Below are 9,991 nucleotides of genomic sequence, written 5' to 3' on the forward strand. Positions count from 1 at the left end.
TCCATTCTTTCTGACATATTGACCTGAAAGATCTAAAAATCCTTCGGTGAACAACTAAAATAGAAAAAGGTCACTGGAATCATCGAAAGGAGTGATTTACATTGACCGTGGAAAAAGAATTATTTCAATAATACCCTAGACAGACGGCAGCGTTAATTTGCATTAACTGCCTTAATTCAAATTAATTCTTGCATTATCCACATTCTTTATGCACAAAATCAAAGGGAATTTAAACTGAATTTAGGTATTTCAATATGGCAATGCTGTAAAAGAGAGCCCATATTCATGTAGGGGAGAGAGAGCATTTTCATGCTCAGGGACACATTTAGCATTGCAAACAACAGCAAAACAGTTGTTTACCAGCAAACAGCTGTTTCGTAAATGCAGAAACTGTCGTCTGTCAGGTTAAAATTAAATGCACATCTTAATGCAAATTAACGTTGCCGTCTGTCTAGGGTATAAGGCACATTTGTGATAGTGATAAAGTGAATAAGGTTGAGGGTATAAACATCTCTGGTTGTAAGGAATCCGTAATTGTAGATCATAGGTTCTTAGAGACATTTTGTTAAAAATTCGACATTATTGTATGACATTTGTCATAAATTTCCCACTGTTTGCACGATTGCCCGTCGATACCATCATCTTACATATGTATATCTTTGAAATTGGCATATGTATGCATACATATATGTATGTTTGTATGAGTAATGTCTGTTGGTTTGCTTTGTCGCCTTTTTGATGGATGATTGTTGTTGTTGTTGTTGCTGTTTTGTGTGTGTTAATTTGTTTATGTGCAATTTTTATGCGGAATAAAAAGTCTTATGATCTTTGTTTTATTATGCATATGTAAACAACCATTATATACCTACAATCATATGTACATACAAATGTATACAACAATATGTTGGGGACATATAATGGGGCTGTGCATAAATTTAAATGACACACAGAAGCCAATGTGACTTATAGCTGAGTGTCGTCTGTCAGTCGAGTGGGCGAATATGTGCGAGTGTGTTGGTTTATAATGTTGAATTTATCATGTGTTAATTAGATTTTTATTATTTATGATATGAATATGTCGCAATGGTTTTATTGTCATAACGTTTGTTGTCTACTACCCACCTGGGGGGGATGAATAATTTTTATACCCGAAGGGTAGGAATAAAAAACCTTTTATAAAAGATATGCAAATGGAATGGGGAAGGTGAATTTGGATTAAGGGGAAACATAGGGGGGGGATAACAAAAGACATTGACAACTCAAAGCTTGACGAAGTTGCTATTAAAGCAACTTCTTTAAAAAAAATATTTAAAAATATTTCTTATTTTTATTGGATTAAATGATATTACCTTATTTTCTTCTTCTATGTAAGGATTCTCCTTCCTTCTTATTATAAATATTTAATTACATAATAAAATAATGCGCTTTAAAACAAGGAACTTAATTAAAAACACAAATTCCGAGAACTGAGAATACAAATCCACTCAAAGCAAGTGATTTCACAGTTCTTTTATTGTAAAACCATAATGTGTGCATTTCTTTGCCTTTGAAGTGTGACAAGAAAAAAATTCTTTAGCAAGGTTCAAGCATGTCTTTTGCGGTTTTATATACGAAGCAAAAAAAAAACACAAAAATGTCATTGAAGTGCCTTTGCCGCCTGTCATGTGTCCTTAAGAATTTCTATGTTATTTTTCATATAATTTTCAGCCTTTTCTCAGATGTGATTTCCATTTGATGCTATAACTTGAAACAAAAGAGCAAAACCAAGCAAACGCCATCGCCCAACTCCCACCCTGGCACAGCAACTTGAGTTCATAGATATGAATGTATTAAAAAAGTAAAACAAATATAAAGAAAAGAATACAAGAAACGGATAAAGAACAACATGTAGTATCTGTTGCGAATGAAATTTGTTTATTACTTTTCAAAACAAAAGTTCTCTTGACAGTTTTATTAGTTTTTCTTTCTTACGAATTTTCATTTCAGTTTTATTATTTTCTTATTTTTCTTCGTCTTCTTCTGTTGTCTCAGCAAGTGAGTGTGTGTCTGTCTTATTATAGCAATGTTAGAAGACTTTCTCATTTGTTGTCACCCACACACATTTGCCAAAGACATTCATATTCTCTACAATAGGAAAAAAGTCTTGCAGGGAGTTCAGGGTTTTTTTGGGTGACTGAGGAAGATAAGGAATATCCCAAGGAAAAGGGTTTTGGTTTAGAAAAGCAAATAAAACAAATAAGTGGAAAACTTAATTTGTAGTTTATTTTGTCTGTGGTTTCATAAAAACCCAACAACATTTGGATTATCAACTAAATTATGTTCGAATTTTATAACCCTATATTATTGAAAAACATACATATCTTGAGTATTCTGTCACGCAAACCCATTCATAAAATTTACAAGCAGCATAAGTTTTACAGGAGCGTATCTAAAACGTGGATTTTTAAATAATATTTTTTCAAGCATACACACAACAACAAGCGTGGATTTTTAAACAATATTTTTTCAAGCATACACACAACAAGCGTGGATTTTTAAACAATATTTTTCCAGCATACACACAACAACAAGCGTGTATTTTTAAACAATATTTTTTCAAGCATACACACAACAACAAGCGTGGATTTTTAAACAATATTTTTTCAAGCATACACACAACAACAAGCGTGGATTTTTAAACAATATTTTTCCAGCATACACACAACAACAAGCGTGGATTTTTAAACAATATTTTTTCAAGCATACACACAACAACAAGCGTGGATTTTTAAACAATATTTTTTCCAGCACACACACAACAACAAGCGTGGATTTTTAAACAATATTTTTTCCAGCACACACACAACAACAAGCGTGGATTTTTAAACAATATTTTTTCCAGCACATACACAACAACAAGCGTGGATTTTTAAACAATATTTTTTCCAGCACACACACAACAACAAGCGTGGATTTTTAAAGAATATTTTTTCAAGCATACACACAACAACAAGCGTGGATTTTTAAACAATATTTTTTCAAGCATACACACAACAACAAGCGTGGATTTTTAAACAATATTTTTTCAAGCATACACACAACAACAAGCGTGGATTTTTAAACAAGATTTTTTCAAGCATACACACAACAACAAGCGTGGATTTTTAAACAATATTTTTTCAAGCATACACACAACAACAAGCGTGGATTTTTAAACAATATTTTTTCAAGCATACACACAACAACAAGCGTGGATTTTTAAACAATATTTTTTCAAGCATACACACAACAACAAGCGTGGATTTTTAAACAATATTTTTTCAAGCATACACACAACAACAAGCGTGGATTTTTAAACAAGATTTTTTCAAGCATACACACAACAACAAGCGTGGATTTTTAAACAATATTTTTTCAAGCATACACACAACAACAAGCGTGGATTTTTAAACAATATTTTTTCAAGCATACACACAACAACAAGCGTGGATTTTTAAACAATATTTTTTCAAGCATACACACAACAACAAGCGTGGATTTTTAAACAAGATTTTTTCAAGCATACACACAACAACAAGCGTGGATTTTTAAACAAGATTTTTTCAAGCATACACACAACAACAAGCGTGGATTTTTAAACAATATTTTTTCAAGCATACACACAACAACAAGCGTGGATTTTTAAACAATATTTTTTCAAGCATACACACAACAACAAGCGTGGATTTTTAAACAATATTTTTTCAAGCATACACACAACAACAAGCGTGGATTTTTAAACAAGATTTTTTCAAGCATACACACAACAACAAGCGTGGATTTTTAAACAATATTTTTTCAAGCATACACACAACAACAAGCGTGGATTTTTAAACAATATTTTTTCAAGCATACACACAACAACAAGCGTGGATTTTTAAACAATATTTTTTCAAGCATACACACAACAACAAGCGTGGATTTTTAAACAATATTTTTTCAAGCATACACACAACAACAAGCGTGGATTTTTAAACAATATTTTTTCAAGCATACACACAACAACAAGCGTGGATTTTTAAACAATATTTTTTCAAGCATACACACAACAACAAGCGTGGATTTTTAAACAATATTTTTTCAAGCATACACACAACAACAAGCGTGGATTTTTAGACAATATTTTTTCAAGCATACACACAACAACAAGCGTGGATTTTTAAACAATATTTTTTCAAGCATACACACAACAACAAGCGTGGATTTTTAGACAATATTTTTTCAAGCATACACACAACAACAAGCGTGGATTTTTAAACAATATTTTTTCAAGCATACACACAACAACAAGCGTATATTTTTAGACAATATTTTTTCAAGCATACACACAACAACAAGCGTGGATTTTTAAACAATATTTTTTCAAGCATACACACAACAACAAGCGTGGATTTTTAGACAATATTTTTTCAAGCATACACACAACAACAAGCGTGGATTTTTAAACAATATTTTTTCAAGCATACACACAACAACAAGCGTGGATTTTTAAACAATATTTTTTCAAGCATACACACAACAACAAGCGTGGATTTTTAAACAATATTTTTTCAAGCATACACACAACAACAAGCGTGGATTTTTAAACAATATTTTTTCAAGCATACACACAACAACAAGCGTGGATTTTTAAACAATATTTTTTCAAGCATACACACAACAACAAGCGTGGATTTTTAAACAATATTTTTTCAAGCATACACACAACAACAAGCGTGGATTTTTAAACAATATTTTTTCAAGCATACACACAACAACAAGCGTGGATTTTTAAACAATATTTTTTCAAGCATACACACAACAACAAGCGTGGATTTTTAAACAATATTTTTTCAAGCATACACACAACAACAAGCGTGGATTTTTAAACAATATTTTTTCAAGCATACACACAACAACAAGCGTGGATTTTTAAACAATATTTTTTCAAGCATACACACAACAACAAGCGTGGATTTTTAAACAATATTTTTTCAAGCATACACACAACAACAAGCGTGGATTTTTAAACAATATTTTTTCAAGCATACACACAACAACAAGCGTGGATTTTTAAACAATATTTTTTCAAGCATACACACAACAACAAGCGTGGATTTTTAAACAATATTTTTTCAAGCATACACACAACAACAAGCGTGGATTTTTAAACAATATTTTTTCAAGCATACACACAACAACAAGCGTGGATTTTTAAACAATATTTTTTCAAGCATACACACAACAACAAGCGTGGATTTTTAAACAATATTTTTTCAAGCATACACACAACAACAAGCGTGGATTTTTAAACAATATTTTTTCAAGCATACACACAACAACAAGCGTGGATTTTTAAACAATATTTTTTCAAGCATACACACAACAACAAGCGTGGATTTTTAAACAATATTTTTTCAAGCATACACACAACAACAAGCGTGGATTTTTAAACAATATTTTTTCAAGCATACACACAACAACAAGCGTGGATTTTTCAACAATATTTTTTCAAGCATACACACAACAATATTTTTTCAAACATACACACAACAACAAGCGTGGATTTTTAAACAATATTTTTTCAAGCATACACACAACAACAAGCGTGGATTTTTAAGCAATATTTTTTCAAGCATACACACAACAACAAGCGTGGATTTTTAAACAATATTTTTTCAAGCATACACACAACAACAAGCGTGGATTTTTAAACAATATTTTTTCAAGCATACACAGAACAACAAGCGTGGATTTTTAAACAATATTTTTTCAAGCATACACACAACAACAAGCGTGGATTTTTAGACAATATTTTTTCAAGCATACACACAACAACAAGCGTGGATTTTTAAACAATATTTTTTCAAGCATACACACAACAACAAGCGTGGATTTTTAGACAATATTTTTTCAAGCATACACACAACAACAAGCGTGGATTTTTAAACAATATTTTTGCTAGCATAAACACAACAACAAGCGTGGATTTTTCAACAGCATTTTTTCAAGCATACACACAACAACAAGCGTGGATTTTTCAACAGCATTTTTTCAAGCATACACACAACAACAAGCGTGGATTTTTAGACAATATTTTTCAAGCATACACACAACAACAAGCGTGGATTTTTAAACAATATTTTTTCAAGCATACACACAACAACAAGCGTGGATTTTTAAACAATATTTTTGCAAGCATACACACAACAACAAGCGTGGATTTTTAAACAATATTTTTTCAAGCATACACACAACAACAAGCGTGGATTTTTAAACAATATTTTTTCAAGCATACACACAACAACAAGCGTGGATTTTTAAACAATATTTTTTCAAGCATACACACAACAACAAGCGTGGATTTTTAAACAATATTTTTTCAAGCATACACACAACAACAAGCGTGGATTTTTAAACAATATTTTTTCAAGCATACACACAACAACAAGCGTGGATTTTTAAACAATATTTTTTCAAGCATACACACAACAACAAGCGTGGATTTTTAAACAATATTTTTTCAAGCATACACACAACAACAAGCGTGGATTTTTAAACAATATTTTTTCAAGCATACACACAACAACAAGCGTGGATTTTTAAACAATATTTTTTCAAGCATACACACAACAACAAGCGTGGATTTTTAAACAATATTTTTTCAAGCATACACACAACAACAAGCGTGGATTTTTAAACAATATTTTTTCAAGCATACACACAACAACAAGCGTGGATTTTTAAACAATATTTTTTCAAGCATACACACAACAACAAGCGTGGATTTTTAAACAATATTTTTTCAAGCATACACACAACAACAAGCGTGGATTTTTAGACAATATTTTTTCAAGCATACACACAACAACAAGCGTGGATTTTTAAACAATATTTTTTCAAGCATACACACAACAACAAGCGTGGATTTTTAGACAATATTTTTTCAAGCATACACACAACAACAAGCGTGGATTTTTAAACAATATTTTTTCAAGCATACACACAACAACAAGCGTGGATTTTTAGACAATATTTTTTCAAGCATACACACAACAACAAGCGTGGATTTTTAAACAATATTTTTTCAAGCATACACACAACAATAAGCGTGGATTTTTAGACAATATTTTTTCAAGCATACCCACAACAACAAGCGTGGATTTTTAAACAATATTTTTTCAAGCATACACACAACAACAAGCGTGGATTTTTAGACAATATTTTTTCAAGCATACACACAACAACAAGCGTGGATTTTTAAACATAATTTTTTCAAGCATACACACAACAACAAGCGTGGATTTTTAAACAATATTTTTTCAATCATACACACAACAACAAGCGTGGATTTTTAAACAATATTTTTTCAAGCATACACACAACAACAAGCGTGGATTTTTAAACAATATTTTTTCAAGCATACACACAACAACAAGCGTGGATTTTTAAACAATATTTTTTCAAGCATACACACAACAACAAGCGTGGATTTTTAAACAATATTTTTTCAAGCATACACACAACAACAAGCGTGGATTTTTAAACAATATTTTTTCAAGCATACACACAACAACAAGCGTGGATTTTTAAACAATATTTTTTCAAGCATACACACAACAACAAGCGTGGATTTTTCAACAATATTTTGTCAAGCATACACACAACAACAAGCGTGGATTTTTCAACAATATTTTGTCAAGCATACACACAACAATATTTTTTCAAACATACACACAACAACAAGCGTGGATTTTTAAACAATATTTTTTCAAGCATACACACAACAATATTTTTTCAAACATACACACAACAACAAGCGTGGATTTTTAAACAATATTTTTTCAAGCATACACACAACAACAAGCGTGGATTTTTCAACAATTTTTTTTCTAGCATACACAGACCACCAAGCGTGGATTTTTCAACAATATTTTTTCTAGCATCCACAGACCAACCAGCGTGGATTTTTCAACAATATTTTTTCTAGCATCCGCACAACAACAATCGTGGATTTTTCAACAATAGTTTTTCCAGCATCCAAAGATCAACCTGCGTGGATTTTTCAACAATATTTTTTCTAGCATCCACAGACTAACAAGCGTGGATTTTTCAACCATTTTTTTTCTAGCATCCACAGACCAACAAGCGTGGATTTTCCCAAAATATTTTTTCTATCATACACAGACTTACAAGTGTGGATGTTTCAACAATATTTTTTCTACGCTTCTTCAATATTTTTTAGCATCCACAGACCACAAGCGTTGGTTTTTCAACACTTTTTTTTTCTAGCATCCACCTACCAAAAACTGTGGATTTTTCAACAATATTTTTTTCTAGCATACACAGACCAACAAGCGTGGATTTTTCAACAATATTTTTTCTAGCATACACAGACCAACCTGCGTGGATTTTTCAACAATATTTTTTCTAGCATCACAGACCAACCTGCGTGGATTTTTCAACAATATTTTTCTAGCATCCACAGACCAACAAGTGTGGATTTTTCAACAATTTTTTTTCTAGCATACACAGACCAACAAGCGTGGATTTTTCAACAATATTTTTTTCTAGCATACACAGACCAACAAGCGTGGATTATTCAACAATATTTTTCCAGCATCCACACAGCAACAAGGGTGGGTTTTTCAACAATAGTTTTTCTAGCATCCACAGACAAACCAGCGTGAATTTTTCAACAATATTTTTTCTAGCATAAACAGTCTTACAAGTGTGGATTTTTAAACAATAATTTTTCTAGCATACACAGACCAACAAGCGTGGAGTTTTCGACAATATTTTTTCTAGCACCCACCGGCCAACCAGCGTGGATTTTTCAACAATTTTTTTCTAGCATTCACAAAACAACAAGCGTGGATTTTTCAACAATATTTTTTCTAGCTTCCATACACCAACAAGCGTGGATTTTTCAACAATATCTTTTCTAGCATCCATACACCAACAAGTGCGGATTTTTCAACAATATTTTCTCCAGCATCCATACACCAACAAGCGTGGATTTTTCAACAATATTTTTTTCTAGCATCCACACACTAACAAGCGTGTATTTTTCAACAATATTTTTTTCTAGCATCCACACACTAACAAGCGTGTATTTTTCAACAATATTTTTTTCTAGCATCCACACACCAACACGCGTAGATTTTTTAACATATTTTTAACAAAAAATCATCCCTTTTAATCCGTAGGTCCTTGAAAAATTTTCTTTAAAAATCCACAATTCTGTTACCTCATCTCCTTATGTTAACATAGTCACGTCTCTGCTTTTCAAAGAAAGCCAAGGAAATACCTCAACTATAACTTAGCTGTCAATTTAACAAATACCTTATTCTTGTTATTCTCCTTCTAAGTAGATATGTAGATGTTCATTTTTAGTGTTTGTTGATGTTATAGCTATTTTGTTCATTCTTCATTCATATCCACACTATGTGTGTGTGAGAATAGATGATACACCTACACACCTTCACCTTTACTAGCATCAAGTGTTCACTATAAATTTTCTTAGAAAAAAAAAAGATCAAATACAAAAATGTTTTTCGATGTATATTTTATGAAAGTTACACTTAGTGTGTCACATGACATACCCTTGCTCCCCGAAAAATAGTTGATACATAATATACCACTCCTTGCCTTCCCCATCGCTGCAAAGCCAATGATTTTCACATACTTATGGTAAAATATTACTACTGTGTCTAAAGATATTTGTGATAGTTTGTGTTTTTTCGTTTATGCATATCACGAATGGAATTTATAGTAAAACAATATCACAAAACTGAACGGGATGGATGTGTCAAAATTAATAACGAAGACAATGGAGAATATGGTGTAATTCTTGTGTAATTTTGTTGAGCGAAAAAAAAACTATAAAAATATGTTACACTTTGAATGTCATGTGTGAATCGAAACAATTTCTAGTTGCAAATAACTTTGACAAAGCTACTACTACCATTGTTCAAAAGTCATTGTTGTCCTT

This window comes from Musca autumnalis, unplaced genomic scaffold (genome assembly GCF_047663935.1).
Source record: "Musca autumnalis isolate F117 unplaced genomic scaffold, ASM4766393v1 scaffold_5, whole genome shotgun sequence".
In the NCBI taxonomy this organism is placed as follows: domain Eukaryota; kingdom Metazoa; phylum Arthropoda; class Insecta; order Diptera; family Muscidae; genus Musca; species Musca autumnalis.